At 41.4% G+C, this 17,870-nt stretch overlaps 2 long non-coding RNA genes across 2 annotated transcripts in view; one reads left to right on the top strand and one right to left on the bottom strand.

Annotated features, from left to right (window-relative positions):
• Positions 1-10,016: 10,016 nt before the first annotated feature.
• Positions 10,017-17,870, bottom strand: part of LOC148645201 (uncharacterized) — a 19,971-nt gene continuing 12,117 nt past the window's right edge. Inside the window, exon 5 of the long non-coding RNA XR_015928477.1 lies at positions 10,017-10,322. This is a non-coding gene — a long non-coding RNA (uncharacterized LOC148645201). The remainder of the gene's footprint in view (positions 10,323-17,870) is intronic.
• Positions 13,147-14,091, top strand: LOC148645203 (uncharacterized). The gene is made up of 3 exons (XR_015928479.1): positions 13,147-13,237; positions 13,503-13,568; positions 13,917-14,091. It is a non-coding gene; the product is annotated as an uncharacterized LOC148645203 (long non-coding RNA).

The following is a 17,870-nucleotide window of genomic DNA, read 5'->3' as shown; positions in this document are numbered from 1 at the left end:
TGACATGGACAGAGGCTGTATCAATTTTGGTTCAGGGTGGGATGAATCTTCGAGTAGGATGCCTGTTCTGTCAGCAAACAGAAAAGCTTGTATTGAAGAGACTAAAGCTCTAAAGGGTCTAAAAATTCAAATAGATCTCTAATATTATTTTCAGGTGTAGTCATGACTCGTATAAATGCAAGCGCTAACCTTTTACTGGATTTGTGGGAAGGATTTTCAGCAAGTCCAAAGAGTTACAGAAGTGTGTGTGTTGTGACCTGCTCCCCGAAAACAAGGGTTTTTGAAGCCAACGCTAATTATCAAGTTATTAATCTTAGAAACAAGACATAGATCGAGAGTTTTAAAGGAGTGATGAGCATTTTCACTTTGCTCATTTTCACTTTGCTTATTTCTAGTCACAGAGTCTTGCTCAGACATGTTCAGATCTCAAAATCGTGAATCGGAGCCTCAGGTGAAAGCATTCACCTATAAAAATCTTGGTTTGAATGGAGCCGTTCATATCTCATCTGTATTAACATCAGTCAGAATGCTTTTCATGTGGATTTTCGGAGGTTTCAGTTCTATTGTGGTTCCTGTATCCATTAACCATTCGTGCGAATATGTCTTGGTTCCACTGCTCTGGGAAACACATCTCGAATCTCGCAAGCAGCTCTGTGTGCTTGGGAAGAGCAGCTTTCTGTGTCTACATTCAAATTGTTGTACAATTTACATACAGTATGAGCAGTCAGTGTTTCACCAAGATTTATACCAAGGATATACCCTGGACAGGACACCACACTCACACCAAGGCCATTTAACTAACCGGCATGTCTCTGGACAGTTATTAATACTGTATAACAGCATCACCACTTGTTCCTGTTTGCCCAGGTAAGCTATACACCAGAGAATAGTGCAGGTGTTGCTCGATAGAAAGCGACAGGCTCAAAGATCGTTTTTCCTCTGAGCAGGTCAATTGCAGTTACATAAATTATTTTCACAAATGCTCTCTACAAAGCTGATGGTTTGTGTGGAACACATGCCTTTTGCTCTTATAAAAATGCAGATGTGGTGTTGAATATAATTGCCTTGCCTAATAATTATTCAAGGCAAATCATTTTGAGCAGTCTCAGAGCAAAAGATATTGTAATTGTGATGTATAAAGTGGTGTATTGTATTTGGCGTAGGGCTTTTCTTGAATTGTACAGAGCATTTCTGACAGCCTTTGTCATTTTCAATGACTCGCTGCTGTTAGCTGGCTTTTCACATTTCCAAAGGTAGCTAAAACGAACAAAAAAATGTTGATTCAGTGTTCTTTAGTTCATCTGAGGTTCATTACATCCACAATCTAATGAGCTGCAAAGTTTCCAAACCTTCATTTTCATGACCAAAAACTCAATTTAAGTTGAGTGTTAAGTTGCAGTCGGCTTCGCGGGTTTTTCAGGTTTTAGAAAAAGAATAAAGAAGTAATCAAATGCATTACATTGCACTGTATTTCATTCCATCTGGATCTTGATCAGGGAGCTATCTCTTCAGAGCAACCAGTGTATTTATTAAGCCAATGGATTGAACAGTACAGGCCCCCAGGGTGTGTTCAGTGTTCGTGAATGCGGTGCAGGGAGATGGTAATTTGACAGCCAATCAAAAAGAATACAGCTCATTAAGAACAGTGCCAGAAAATCCCTGTGACCTCTAAAAGGCAGCTACAGTAAATTTACTCCCGACACAGTAGGATAATGTAAACGTACAGGATAAATTAGCCAAGAAGTATTTTCCTCCCGGAGATTAAATATCTGGCCACTTGGTGACGGTGTCCGCTTTCACCTGTGTGTGCAAGAATACTGTTCATGTCCTGCCAAACATGCATGGCGAAAAAAACCTGATGAATGCAAACGGGACAGCTCACTCCAGAAGGTGAAAGTATTTTTTTTTTTAATTCATATTCAAGATCAAATGTGTGGGACAGTGGAGTAGGGTCCCGGGTTTGAGTCTGGTCCAGGTGCTCTACTGCATGGAGTTGTCTGTCGTGTATCTGTGGGTCTCCTCCCACCAGCCTGAAACGTGGGCTGAGTGAGTGGATGAATTGTTCCGGCGTGCTTGTCATTTAGAATTCCATGCACAACTTTCAGCGCCAGAAGGAATTTCAGCGCCAGAATTTCGTTCTTGTACAGTATGTATGCAGCTGCGTCTTAAGGACGAGCAGTTCACTCCGGGATTATCTCTGCAATTGCAGGGGAACGGAATAATAAAAATAAAGATCTGAGAGGTCAGCATGGTGGGACAGTGGTTCGCACAGCTGCCTCACAGTGCTGGGGCCCTGGCTGCTGTCTGTGTGGAGTTTGCACATTCTCCCCCGGGTGCTCTGGTTTCCTTCCACAGTCCAAACACAGGTAGGTTAATTGGCTTATGGGAAAATTAGGCGTGTGGATGTGTGGGACTTTGTGTTGGTGCTTCTGCCCAGCAATGGAATGGCGTCCTGTCCAGGGTGTACCCTGCCTTAGGCCCGACTCCCCCGAGCCCGTACTGGATAAAGCAGTTAGAAACTGGATGGATGGGAGATCTGGGAATTGGGAGTGGCCCAGCTTTCTTCAACTGACGTTTCAGCTGGAACTTTTGCTCCCCAGCTGGAATGCTGTTGTCTTTTTCCACATCTTCGAAAAAAATATCAATCCCAAATCCACTCCACAGTCCTACAAGTTTTGGCTGCATGGAATCTCATCAGATCACAATTTTAGGAAATTAGAATAGGGAGAGTTGTGACATTTGAGGACCCCATAGGTGGCGCAAATCCCTCTGGAACACAGCCTCCAAGCCCAGTTTCCCAATGTAGTGACAGGTGAGCTAGAGGAGACACTAGCAGCTCTTTCAAGCTGTGTTGTAAAGCACAGATATATATCAGATTTTTCTTCAGGTTTTTTACTGTTGATTGCACAAGATATGCTCTTCATTACAGGTAGTTACCTATAAATCACATCTGGGCCTAGCTAGAAGTAACGCAATTACTGTTGCTGCTAAATAATTAGGCCAATTATACAGTATAGAGTCAAAATATAGAGAGTCTGGGCCCTCCAGGAACTTTTTAAGACCCTTGTAAGAGAACTTATACTGTATCTTGACTTAGGGTTGATTTAATAGGTGGACTGGGTTGAGGATGCAGAAGCTATATATATTTATACAGTCACCGCTGTAGATGTAGAAATCTGACTCTGGCCTGGGATCAGTACTCCTGACCTAGCTTGAGAGAATTGTTAAACAGACACCTGCTCTTGTGTGTGATACCTCAGGAATAGCTGAAAGGCAGGATAACATTAGCAGGAATTTCTGGAGCTGAACTATAAAACCTTTTGTAGTTCAAAATATTGCTGTAATTCAGGGCACTACAACTCCTCCTAAACATTCACTGAACTGTGCTGTGACTCCTTGCATCCCTACATTGTGCTCAGTACAGATCAGCGCTGTTACTGTCCTTGTCAGTGTTCACTTTCCTGGCCAGCCTTCAGTGCGTGTTCAATGCCTCACTGAATGAAAGAAAGCTCAGATGTGCAGCTGTGAAGCCCAGTGCACATCGGTAATCACCTGACCTGGCCACCTTTCACGAAACAGCCGGACCAAGTGTCGAACGCACAAATGCTCGGCACGGGCACTGCTTCTGTAAAAAAAAGTTCTTGGCTTGTGAACTTGTGGCGAAATTAGCATGTGTTGCTTTCCTTCCTCTTTAGAAAGTTAAAAAAAAACAGTCTTGGAAAGTTCTTGGACTGCTGCCGTATTTTAATACAGCCAAGGCAGGAGTAGAGCAATCCATCATTTTGCAATAGACAAAAAGAAACACAAATAGGATGTTCCCCCCCCCAAAGCAAGTTTTATTGTTTTCGTCTTAGGAAAACAAACTTTTGTGCATTCCTACCGCTGGCTGGACTTGCTGAAAAGGGTCATTTCCTCCTTCTGCCTGCCTCAGCCCTTTCTCCTTGTACAATCCTGTTTCGTGCTTTGTGCATCATCATCTTTCCGGTTCCAGGTGTCATTTCCAAGCAGACTAACTGTAAATAACATTTAAAATATTTTATTTGTCCCCAGGGGAGCAATTTAAGCAGCAAGCAGTGCAACATTCATTGCATAACAACAGCAAAAAAAAATTCTAGGAGAAAAAGGTATATAAAAAATAACAAATGGACCACGAAAGTGTTTGAAAGTAACAGCGTGTAGTATTTAGGAAGGTATTAAAGTACATTCACATTTTCTTGATAGGCTCTGTCCAATAGACATTATTTCCAGTCACTGTTTGTGAGCCTCAGGTCTCTGGAATGAAGCTAAATTTCCTTCTATCCGTCTTGCGCTGGCTGTGGACAAAAACGTCTTCCTGAAGGCAGAAGGTCAGGAGACTGCTGAAGGAAGTGAGCTTCCTCAGGGGCTGCTGGGCACACAGCTGTGCCAGGGGTCTGAAAGGCTAGTTATTAGTTGAGTAATTTAAAAAAGTAATTTCCCCCTTTTTACTGAAACAAAATGTATAGTAAACGCAAGACATACTATATAGTTTACATAATATCTGCTGTCGTTACTCAGAAAACAAGGATCATTTTTGTCTAAACAGTCACTTTTGTCTTCAGTCACTTGGTACGTCTCAAACATCTGTCAAAAAACAAAATTATCCATCCCAGACATATAACATAGTCTATGATTAATCTTTGCACTCAGATATTCTTCATCACTACAAAATACGGAGGATTTCAGAGGTTTAGATAGATAGATACTTTATTGATCCCGTGAGGGAAATTGCAGAAATTTTGTATTTGCAGCATTTTGAAGGTGGCATTTGAAATTCATTACATTTCTTAGCTTATTCTTGCTTATCTTCCACTGTAAATATCAGTACAGAAGTATAGATACAAGGTCAAAACTGGAATTAAAGAATATAATCTGTAATACCACAACATCTTCTATCTTTTCATACAGTGGACCAGCACAAGATAGCCCAAGAACCGACTCACCTTGTTCTTGGTGGAGCATATTTATTACAATGAGCAAAACTCCCCTTCAATTGAAAGTTTCTTGATTGAGAATATTATCAGTACTATCATCATACTAGAAATTCAAGTTGGTAGCTGCGTTAGCATGCGTAGGCTGCAAAGAAACAAGTAAAGGTTATGGTCATTTCTTCTCTTTTCAGCATGGAATAAACTTTGTTCATATCATCATACTATCTGATATAGCACTGCTATATGTGCAAATTCTGAAATCTTTAAGAATTTATGTCAGGGTTTTTTTTTTTGGTCAATTGTTGAGAAAAGGCACACATACAGTACACAGAAAAATATGCAGATGTGAAGAAAAATTACAAGACAGACAGCTTTACTCAGAGCTCTCTTTCAGAAATCAGAAACCCGAGGAGATACACAGCTGACAGTAGATTCAACATCCGAGTAAATAAACAGGACAGGTGTTGAATACCGGTTCAGTCCATGTAGTCAAACACTCTGAGAGCCAAATGAAGAGTAAGCCACAATGAGATATTTGCAACTTAGGAAACGCCAGCAAACACAGGTGACTTCTTTTGGGATTTTGTATTCGTGCTTGATTTGATTGTAACAGCAGGCAGGCCACAACTGATAGGAGAGTTACAGTCAATTTCTGGTGCGTCATCTGAATTTCCCCTGATACTTTCATAGAACACCAGGAGTCTCTCATATCTTATCTCTGCTTTTTCATCATGTCGCTTTCAAAGAGGCAGCAGTTGTACCTGTGGGATTCGTAACGTATCAGAGGAATACCTCATTTTCACATCAACAGCTCTACTGCAGACTTTGTCAGTTAACACCAGAGCTCTCCGTCAAAAACACTGTAATGTCCAGTGAGCAAGAGTTAAATCTATTAGAATACAATTAAACCCATCTTAAAATTGATACCTATGTATTTTTTGTATACCATATAGTGACCGGCATGTATAGTTTGATTCCTAAAGGAAACACTATAGAAATGCATATAAATAGGCAAGAATTATTATGATAAAATACTAAAACCTGTTTAAAGTTTCATTGTCACAGGAATGTTAAGCGTGTTGTAACTTTATGTCCGGGGAAACCTGCTCTTGTCAGAGCAAAAGAGAATGCTACCACATTCTTGCACCAAACAGACTTTGAGGTTAGAGAGATCTGAAACCCTGAGAGAGAGATGCATCACCTGGGTCTGTCACAGCCGAAGAGAAGAAAGAGGGAAACAAAGTAGAAAGAAACCAAGATAGTGCTGTAACAGCAACAACTGATTCTCTGGAAACTCTCAGCCTAGGGAAAATGAAGAAAAAGAAAAAAGGTCTTTCCCCAACTTTTTACAAGTAACAGAGAAGCGTTCTTCTTCAGGCTACTGGAAAACGAGCATCAATCACTAGTTTCATCATTGTGATTGTTAGGTGAAACAAACAGGTGTAACCCATTTGTGCAATCCAACTAGTATTCCTCTTTGTTTCAAACAAGAAGAGAGTTGTAAATTTGCTTGAAGAGGTTTCAACTCTTCAAAAGCACTGGTGGGTCCGTCTGGTCAAACTGGATTGATCGATTCAAGGACGTTCCACTGCTACTCCCTGAAAAGGACTAGCCAGAGGGTGAGAGCTGGAGGTGAAGCTCATTGAGCTCAGGACACCACGAGTGAAAAGCTCAGCGATGTGAGGGACCTGAGGCTTGATCTCAGAGGGGATCAGAGAGGACAGAGACATCAGCGAATTGTAGACTCTGAGCCTGAGATGTTGTCCATAGTGGCAGCCACTACCCCCATGGCCTCAAACACCTCTTTGCAATCAGCCAGCTTTCCTTGACTGAGTTCTTCCTCTCTGCTGCTTTCACCAGCTCCCAGAGTCTCCGCCTGAGCCTCTCGCAGTACTTGGGAGTCTTGTCCTGGACACCACTTGGCTCTGGCGCTGATCCTGCTCCAGAGCTTTTTAGGAAATGGTTCATCTCCTGCCAGGTAGGTTCCAACTCTTCAAAAGCACTGGTGGGTCCGTCTGGTTTAACAAGTGAAGCCATCGCCTCCAGCTCCTCCTGGTCTCTGGGGTCACTGTGGGTTCGAACAAATATTCTTCCACCTCCTCTTTTGTAAACTCCAGCTTTCCTGATCTTGTATCCATTTGTAATGCTTAGGGTAGGGTTTAAAGATTAGCAAAGGGGTTGCACTGAGGTTAAGAAATTTGAATTTATTGGAATGTAATATGTACTCCAGTCCAGTAAACTAGTATTGAAAATCATGCTAATGAGTTAAGTAGCTACTGCAGCTCACCAGTTAAAAAAAATTAAGTTGCAGTTATACAGTGTGGACAACTTTGACATGACCCAAGATAAGCATGAAAGGATGTCATGGGAAAGTGTATTTAAAAGTTCTTTACACAAAGAGTTGTGGGAGAGTGGCACAGGCAATCCAGCCATTTTGTTGAAGCCAACAGCCTCTTTACTTTTGAGACTACATGAGACTATCCAAGCAAACTGATATCAGTAACCAAAAGGGCTACATGGATCGAATACTGTCCTCTCATTTGAACTTTCTCATGTTCTTTTAACGTATTACATGAACACATCAGCTGCATGACTAATTAGAATTAAATTATTTCATTCACATCATGCGGCTTTCAGATACTAATAAGGATTAAATGCACTAACTGTGATTACTCAGTGGGCTATGGGGAACAAAAGATTTTGAAACTAGTAACTAATGGGGGGTTCTGTAACCACGCTCGATTTCTTCCTCAGGTGTAGCTAAGAAAAAAGCTGCCTGCACAATCAGTCTGTAGCCACGCCCCCTCGCATGACATCACTCGCAGGCCACGCCCCGCGCACCTGTGCGCCAGGTTCTGCTGGAGAGAGCGGAGCTGAGTGAGTTTGTTCCGCAATCTTTTATGATTATGTTTTATTTTCCTTTATTTGAATGTAGATAAAATTTAAGGTAATTATGTAGAATAAACCTTACATGAGAAAAGGGTAAAACACGTATTTTCGTTGGGAGATAAATAGCATTTTTCATGCGCCTTTGTTCACAAAACTAAGCGTGTGCATTCATCCAAACCTGCGTTTGGAAAGTACTTTGAAAAGTAGCTTTGTAAAGATTTTCGTTATTTTCCAGAGTTTGCTCTTACATTCGTGATATAATTGTCGCTTGCAATTAACCTTTTAATGGGCTTAAAATTGTAAATTTAGCTGTTTTCAGTTTAGTGTCTTCGGGAAGGACATGATTCGCACTGAATATTGGGAGTTTAAACGTAAGTATGAACATTTTATTCATTTCTTTACAAGTATCTCATTCAAATATATTTTGCGCTATCTGCCCTAGTGAAAACGCCGTTTGCTACTAAGAAACCTTGGTTTAATTTATCTTTAAATAATCGTCTAAATACTTGTGTTCTTGTGTTTCCAGTTTGGTGTCTGCGGGCAGGACGGGCTTGGCTCAGCTACTGGAATTATCAATGTAAGTATAAACCTTTTTATTCGTTCACACGTATCATTTTGAAGTATCTCCCGAGAATTGTTCTTGGAAATGTAATGCACCGCATCGAAAAAAGACTCAAACTAGGAGATACTATATTTCTCCAGGGCAGAAATCGTTTTGAACCGATATTATAGGCCTGGTGTTTATAGAAATCATTTCCTGCTAAACTACAATCAATTTCGTTTTTTTTATGCGTCTAATAGAATATTCAGAAACTGTTTAGGCTTTCGAATTGCATCACAACAATTAAAACAACGGAGCCTATAAAGATATGGATGGATTATTTGTGTTAACTAAACTGTTTCAGGAAAAGAGTGCTTATCCAAACGGAAAGCATAAACAGAATGTTAGTCTGCAATCGGCACACGGTAGCTGTATTGTGCTTTGGGTATTCACACTTGAAATGTTATCTTTAAATGTAACTGATTCAATACCTTGTTGAACAGGAACACTCTGTTGCACCAGGCTAATCGCTTTATTGCTACTTTGTCTTTTGAACGTGTGAATCAGTTCAGAAACTCGATCTAAATAGCTAGGATAATTTCGAGATCCTGTTTGTTACGAAAGTTAATACTGATTTCTGTTGTTTTACAGGAATTGCAACGAAGTTCCAGTCTTCATTCCGGTCGCTGTCTCGACAGAAGCCTCGGAGAAACAGTAACGTGCTGTATGTTTCTGTTTTAACATGAAGTTGCTTGCAAATGTTTTCTTACTTTGTTGACTTGTAACAGTATTTAGCGTTAATGTAGCCGTGCTTTGACACTTTGTAATTGAAATGCATGTTCATTTTCACTTCGAAGCTTGTGCATCAAACATATTGTAATGCTTTTTGTATGCCATTTTCGCTCAATAAATTGTTGATTGAACCTTGATTTTGTTCTTTGATTTCTTGTGCAGAGTTCTGTACCCCCTTGGCCCTGAAAAACCCCGGTGTTGGTGAGTTTTTTGGCGGAGAGATTTTGCTTACAGTTTGTGGCCGCAAGGGGACGCCCTATCGCTTTTTGACTTGAAAAGGTCAAAGGCTACCCCCTTTTTAAGCGTGTCCAGATTTTCCCGCCAAAAAACTTAGTATCTGGGGTTTCTCTCGGGGTGTGGTAGCAATCAAGCCGAGCCTCGCCCACCCCCCCTCATTGGAGAGGGGTAGGCGGGGGCTGGCTGATTGACCGCAGCTCTAGCCAGGCCCACTCGCTCCCGGCAGGAGAGGATGGCAGGTTGGTGGTGGCTTTGGTCCCTGCAGAGAGGCAGGTCTCATGGGGTGTGGACTTAGAAAGCTGTCAGTTGCAAGCTGTGACTGATAGGCTGAGTCTGCCCTGGGTGCCTCCTCTCTCTCGGGCCGAGGTCATCTCCAGCCTGCCTTCCCCTCCTGCTGGGAGTGAGGGGGCTTGGCTAGAGCTAGCCTCCATTCTCCTCACCCCAGGGCTAGACCCACGCTCCCTCCTAGGGACCCTTTCCCCCCCAGACTATCTAAAAAGGCGGGCGTCCTCGCACTTTTCCAAGGCAGTGCGATGGGGTGTCGCCTTGCGGTGCGTGGCGCACGCTGCAAGACGACCCTTCGCACCTTCGAAAATACAGGACAATGCAGACAATGAAATGATAGTTTTTATTGCAGAATTCACAGCACATACAATAGCAGCAGTCAACAGAAAACATGCAGATCAAGGTACTGGTAACAAAAATCAAATGCAAGAAAAGCACACTTTGTCAATAAATTGCTGGAGATCGTCGGAGCGCCGAGAACCAGGAACCGCAGGACATACAATAGCAGCAGTCAACAGGAAACATGCAGGTTAACAATAACATAAATCGGTATACAAAGGGTACACTACAGATCAAGCCATGGGTATCAAAATACAATTCAAGGAAAAGCACACATTGTCAAGAAGAACCTGCCAAAGCACGACGAGTTGCTGGAGTGGATTGGAAAGGAGATCGTCGGAGCGCAGAGGATCAGGAGCCGCAGAACTGAAGGCAAAAGAAAAAGGATCAAGTTAACAAGATATCGGATTTGCACAATCGATTCACTTGAAGTTCTGAAGTCTTAACTTCTTAAATAAACTGCCCCAATAAAGAAACATACAAACACGCTCAAATTCAACAAGAAACCAATAGGTAACAGCATGAGAAATCACAAATACATCCCAGTCACACTACTCCAATATTTAGAGAGTAGCTTCAGCCTATTATGAATAAAAGAATCCATAAAAAAGAACCAGCGCTTTAGTGTTTCCTATCTGTATTCAGCAAAAGCACAACTAAACGAAAAGAAGTGATAACATTAGTATAAAACCGTTCTGGTGTTAACATGCTGTGAAATACGTGTCGTCTTTAATACACAAATATAAATAGTATAGTGTAAGATAAGAATACAACTTACCTCGGAAAAAAACACTTTAATAACTGGAGGCCGGTTTTTGAAATCCTTTTGTCACCTGGAGAAATAAGAAAACATACGAATGAGTACATTTAATCTTGGCAAAAGTTGATCATTTCGGAACGGAAAGCGAAATTATAACCCGATTCCGAAAAGCAGAGTACTAACAGATACACGGTTAAAACGTTTATACAGCAAATGACTGAAGATAAATTAAAACTTTTTTCGTCAAAGGAAACAGAGCTAGAGATACCATGTCTTTAAAAAATACTTACATGAAAGGTAGTATAAGAACACTGAATGCAGTCTTCCAAAACTTCGAGAGCACGCTCAAACAGACAGGACACTCATTTCGGCGTCCTAAAACACAAATTAAACAGGAACAAATGCAATTAACAAACGTTGCAACAACAATACACTTTTGTCTAACTTTCCTCAAAGTGAAATTTGAGTTTTGCATTTAAAAGAAGAAAATTAGAAATAAAACACAAACGCCCCTCACGCCGCAGAAACTCTCCCCGCCGCCATCTTGCCGGGCGCACCTGTGGAACAGGTGGACGGGGCGTGTCCGCTGAGGAAGGTCACTCTAGGGGCGGGCTCGGCTCCTAAGACAGCTGTGCACTCGGTTACAAGGGCTCAACACTCACGCTACTGAAGATAAATAGAAACTTGAACTCACCAAATCATAAATTGAGTATTTAACGGCTGAGGATTTTCAGAGAACCCAATTCAGTGACGTTCGCCGTTCGCCGGACTCGTTTAGTTTGCGGCCAGCTGGTCGAATCAAGAGAAATGTGCTGGAGAGAGACCCCTGTCGCTCCTAGTTAGGACTGCACCTCTCTTTCACTGCTAGTGCCACACCTGTCCTGCAGGTGTCACAGTGGTATAAGGGGCTGCTTTTTAGAATTAAATTCCGAACTATGCATTTATAAAGGACTTAAACCCCCTGATTTTCCCTGTTTTGGAAGGCCCCGAAAATGGAGCCCCCCAAAACGGCCGGCGTGGTAGAGAACAGCCCCCTTTACAAACTCACCCCGACAACATGAGAGCTTCACCCGGGGCTCAGATCTCAGACTGACGGGGAGGCTCGGGGCTCGACTACAACTCACACGACTCTCCGGGAGTCGATCTACTCTCTGAACTTTAGAAGTGTCCGATGGTTCAGCCCGCGGAGCCACCAGGCCGGCCACGCAGAATAGCGGCCATGTACATCTCTTATTCAGTCTAAAGCCAAGTCACAGTCCCAAGACGAGGCGGATTCCACTGTTTGCTCTTTCACCAGGCATTATGTTTTTAAAATGTCTGTAATGATTCTAAAGACAACTTTAATAAAAATACATGGACGATTAAATTGGTCTAAATGTTTTATACCCCAGCTGGTGTTTGGGCAGAGTATCCCTTTATTTCCTCAGAACAGCAGGTGTCACGACAGTATATTTATATTTCCATGGGCGTTTGACAAGGTTCAACATAGAAGCTTAAAGATTAAAGATTTAAAAATCAAAAGCCAAGGATGTAAATAGAAAGTGAACTGGTGTATGCATAGAAAACAGAATAGTGACAAGGGTGTAATAACTAGTCTTGTAATCAATGAAGCATCACATCGCTTCTTATTATTACTATTGGAGACGCTATTATTTCATATACTATCATATGTGAAAGTTATTGTAGTCAAATGCACAGAGTGCAGGTGGTGAAAGTGTTTTTTTATGAATAGACCACTGGCAATGAATTAGTGGAAGCACTGTACTGCAGGTGCTTAGGAGTTTTGTATTAACTCTAAGAGAGATGCAAATTCATTTTTATTAATTAAAAAAGTCATTAAAAGTCTATATCGTGTTATACACTGTATACACAGGTTTTACAGTGAAAAGGGAACCACGGTCAGTGAGTGACGTACAGTACAGTTATCACAGGTGAGACTGACTGTCAAACACTAACAGTATAATTCTTACTGCTTGACCCAAAGCTAAAAGACGGGAATTCTGAAACACTGTTTCTGGCGCAAGGGTAAACTTGTAACCTTTTACTATTGATGATAGATGGGGATGAACATTGTATTTTGAATTAAACTGTAAACAGATCGTAAATCCTCAATTAAAGTTTTAATAAGGTTATTTCATCAGCGGTGTAGTTAAAAGTATGGAACGGAATTGACTCCAGTTACTTGTGTCGGAAAGACTGAGGGATCCATGCCAACTCCAGGGTTAATTAACAGTCCGAAGCCAGGTGTGATTAATCTTTATCCGCCTTCAATTAGTCTCCTTTAAAACTTGCTCTGGCAGCAGTATTGAGTCTTTGTCCTTAAATACCGGCTTTCCAGCAACAGGAAAATATTCCCCGGGATGTTTCACTTTATTTGGGTAGCAGAATGTCGGACAAGTTCTCTTCCTATTTTGATAGTAACAGTTCAAAACGAAACGAGAGAAGGCATCAGAGCTTCAGAATAATTAAGGAGGCGGACAGTAACTGGATTTTAGAAAAGGCCTTCTGTCTTATAAAGAAAAGCTGAATTCAAACTAAACCAGTAACTTTTTTTTCCAACAGGCGAAATGAAACGGATCATTGTTGCTGCTTTTTAAAAAGGCTACCTGTATCTTTTTATGCTTGCTCAGGTCTTAGTGGTGTTTCAGCAGGTGTCTTATTGACTAGTTTCTCCTCTTCAGCTCCCCGGCCTTCCTGTCCTCTACAACAGCCTGGACGCCGAAGCGCAGAGCTCCCGTGTGGCGTGAAACCGGACAGATGAGCGGTCAGCTCGAAGGTGAGACTCCAACCGTTCTGTACTCTGCAGAGCCGCTTGCTTCCAGGTTTAAAGAGAGGTTTGTGGTTGTAGTCGGAGAAATCCCAGGTCCAATTGCCTTTTCTCACCATGGCAAAGCAGTAGATTGTGAAGAAGCCCACAGCTGCGCTCACTTAATCTGAGGGTGGGGGAAAATACCATGGGGAAATGGTCAGTAAAGGTAAGATACGGTTTCGCTCCGTTGAACACTCTCTGCGAATAAACCTCATTTTTGCCTTTCAAATGTGGTGTTAACTTTGTATAGGCTAAGGCGAGATGCCAGAACTTGCGACTACATGCGTTAGAAACGCTTTTTCCCCGCTGTTCAAGCAGCAGCAGTTGATCCCGGAGAGCAGCCGGGCTCACCTCGCGGACCCGGGTGCCCACCGTCTCTCCGGCCGGCTGTCCTGACTGGAGCGTTTCCTCTCCCGGGGCTCCAGACTGCGGGCCGCCGGAGCGTCTGGATAACAGCCGGTCGTGTTACGTCTGTACTGTTTCTTGTTCAATTTTTTGCAATAAATTAGTGTCCTTGGATTGTTTCGTGAACCAAATTGTTTGGGTATCTTGGTGGGGTCACTTCATGTCGTAAGAGCGCTTCTCCACAGGGGATCGTCATCCTGTTTTAGTGAGCCTACATGCGTTTCCTCTGCCCCTGCAGACGGCTCAGAGTGGTTGTCAGTTATGAATTGAGGGTGCTTCATCTTTATCCGTGGCAGTCGTTGTATAAGCTTCTTGCCTGTACAACTTCAGCTGTTGCTTGCATGTACCCTGTGGACAAGCAACTGCCTGAAAGCACAGTTCCTATTGGTAAAATAATTCTTTAGAGACACTTGCGTTTTCTTGTCATTGGCAAGAATTTGAGAGAGAATGTAAACCCATCAGAGAGGTTTAGTGTGCTTTCCTGTGGCTGAGCACACCATGAGAAAAATGATCAGTCCTGTATGAGCAGAGCAGCCTGTCCTCTGAAAGCGCACTACATGGTTAATTAACACCTGTGTGATGCTATAACACACCCCCTATCTACTTCACAATGCTACACGTCTGAACACCTTTCCACATTTAAGAAAGCATTTAGAGTACCAACTCAAGCATCTTAACTAATAAAGATGCACATTTGAAGGAAGAAACAATCAAACTCCTAAAGTGTTTAACTATTTGTCAGTGACAAAAACATTTTAAACATTCAAGGAATTAACTTTTAATCTGCATGCCGCAGAATCCAATTCAACAGCTCTTTAAAATATCTGATTAGTACTGTGACAAAAACATCAAATGTAAATCAATCTTAATGTCTTTCCGGGTCTCTGAGATCTCTGTAGTCCCCCACAACATAGATATAATGAAAGAAACTGGAAGTTTACTCGGAAAAAGACATTTCAGAAGGAAAACCATTCTTTGTTTGCTTACAAAGTTAGTTTACATTTCCTTTTTTTTTCACAAAACAAAACACGAAACGCTAAACTATCCACTGTTTCTTTGAAAAACAATAGAGATGAAGAGATACAACTTTTGACATTTGTAACTCCAGGTGCAGAGCTATTTACTGAAAATGGAGAATGTGTATCAAGTGATAAAATGATCACTATTATTTTAGGTTTTCATAGCAACATTTAAAAGAATTTGGAATGTGATATCTTTTAAACCCCTGAAAGACAAAATGCTACATCATAACTCCCTTTTAATGGTGTAAAAACCTGCTGTTCAGAATGACCTCTCATGCAGGTGAGACTGCAGACCGTGTTGAGTGTCCAGGTGTCCTCGTGATCCCCCCAGCTCAGGAACACAGGGGAAAGGCCTGTGATTGTCTGCACTGTTGAGAGTTGAGAAATACAATCAGAAATCACTGGAGATGTAATCATTCCTCCATCAACAAATATGAAAACAGATTTCACTATAAGACAAGGCTACTTACTGTAGAAACCAATCTGCTATGTAACCATTTCATGTCTGTTTTATGTATATATAATTGATATTGAAAATCATTATGAGCCTTAAAATCAATGTTTCACACAAGTAAAGGTTAACCTGCCCAACACCCCTTTGTGTTACTCAAATAGTTACTGGCCTTCCCCAGGCTAGTTTTACACTGCCCCAGAGCACTAATATATACTGTATATATACAGACACCCACATTTAACTGCAGATACAAATATAATTCCCACAGTTCAAAACAACTCATGACAGGTTTTCTGTAGAACTGGGTTGTCAGCAGCAGGGAGGGACAGTTGCTCAAGCCCAGAGGAAAATAGAATCAATACAAAGTCTATTGTTTAATAGTTATCTATGATGAATCATATAGCAGTACTTAAATGTATGTATGTAAATTATTAGCTCAAATAACTGTGATAAAAACAAGCTGCAAGACCAACAGAACCCAATTAAAGTAGTCTAAAATAAATTTCTGTTAGGACAACGTGGCCCTTAAATCATACCATTCATGCTCATAACCTTTTATCTCATCTAAATCTGCACGGGGTTAGTCTGGACTCGCCATGCTTAGTACAGTAGTCAGTGCAGGAGCATGTAAAATTACCTGATAGCAACACCGAGTCCCAGATAAAACTTCAAGAGTAGCACCTGTAGGACACAGGTACTTCAGGCGTCTTTGTACTGGGGCTGTATGTAAATGTAAGGATGTTAATTATTCGCTCACATAACTGTGATAAAAACAGGCTGCCAGACAAACCAAAACTCCAAGAGGATGAGTTGAAATGACCTGTTTGAGGCCTGTAGGACCCAGGATATTTAAAGTTCACTGCAGGAGTCTTTGTACTAGGGCTTTGGTATGGTGTTGTGGGCCACAGGGAAGAGTGCCACCTACTCGTACACTGTTTAAAAACTGACAGCCACCATGCAAATAAAACACACTTTTTCATAAAATCTTAGGAATCTTACCACTGTGCTGGTGCTGATGGTGAGAGTCTTCCCCAAGCTCACTCACAAATACTGTCCCCGACCAGGAAGAGAATTGTATATCCACTGAGTAATTGTGTGATGTTCTCGCATATCCAAAATCTTCCTTACCAACCTGTTTGGCTGAATACTGTTAAATGCAGATACGTCAGCAAGAAGTACACACACCTAGGATGACAGAGTATCTAAATGCTTGTACTCTTGATTTAACAAAGCAACAGACTCTTCTTCCACTCCTTGTTTCGCTCTGTAACACAAACTGACAGGGGTCCCTGAGTGCACTGGTTGCAGACTGAAGATGTAACAAAACTAATCGTTCAAATCATTTCATTGTGACTGAAGTTAATGTAACTGGACAGAAATATTTTAACTTAACTTATAGATGTTTAAGATAGAGTTATGCCAATGTGCAGATGTCTTCCACAAACTCAGAACTGTATATATGTCCAGTGACTTTTGGAATAATTTATAAAATACAAGACTAAGCTCTTAATGACTTGTTCATTTCTGCAAAGTATTGCCTTCCAGATTTTCCAGGCACATTCATTTTTGAGTCCTTAAAACACAAAAAACATACACTTCACTTGTTTCGATGTTACAGTAAAGAGAGACACACCAGTGGGGTCAATCACATTGTTAAAAATAGGTTCTCTCGAACAGAGCAAAAAAATCAGTTCATTTACATAGTGGGGTGTGTGCTCAAGCCAGCTCCCATTACTAAGGGATACCTGGCCAATCATGGTTTAGATTCTACACCACGCCTCCTGTACATTATTTCTATTCATTAGTTTCTCCACCTTGGAATTATAATCTCTTTTATCCTGTTTCAATTCTTCCTATATATTCCTCTGAATCAGTTTCCCCTCTCAATCTATCACAGCTTTGAATTCCTGCTCTTTCTTTTGGATTAGATCAGATCGTCATGTTGGTGGTTTGATATGAACTTAAGGCGTTCTTAATGTTACCATAACAGGGATCTAATGTCCTAGAACCTCTTGTGTAGCCTTTTACAAACTGATAATCATTAGGGAGAACTGACTTAAGCAAACAGCCATTGAAATCTCCCAAATGAATTTCTGAGGCAGTTTTATAATCGGCATCAGGAGAAATCTACAGCAGAGTTGCCTGCCCAAACTCCCATGGCAGGTAGCGAGGTCACAAAGAAACAGACAGGAGTCCCCGATCTGGTGAGTTAAAGACGTGTCAGTTGAAAAGGTCTGTTTTTTACTTCTTTTATCCTATACTATCTGCTCTTGAGTATTTCTTTACCTTTTTCTTTTTTCTAATTCTCTCTTCTCCCCCTGCCCTTTCTTTGTTTTGCTATGGTTTAGTTTAATACAAAGTCTTTGTTTTCCTGTTGTCTTCCAACAC

The sequence above is a fragment of the Lepisosteus platostomus genome, chromosome 19, assembly GCF_059453375.1.
Source record: "Lepisosteus platostomus isolate fLepPlt1 chromosome 19, fLepPlt1.hap1, whole genome shotgun sequence".
In the NCBI taxonomy this organism is placed as follows: domain Eukaryota; kingdom Metazoa; phylum Chordata; class Actinopteri; order Semionotiformes; family Lepisosteidae; genus Lepisosteus; species Lepisosteus platostomus.
The sequence above is the reverse complement of the archived record's forward strand: the minus strand, read 5'-3'. Positions and strand labels throughout refer to the sequence as shown.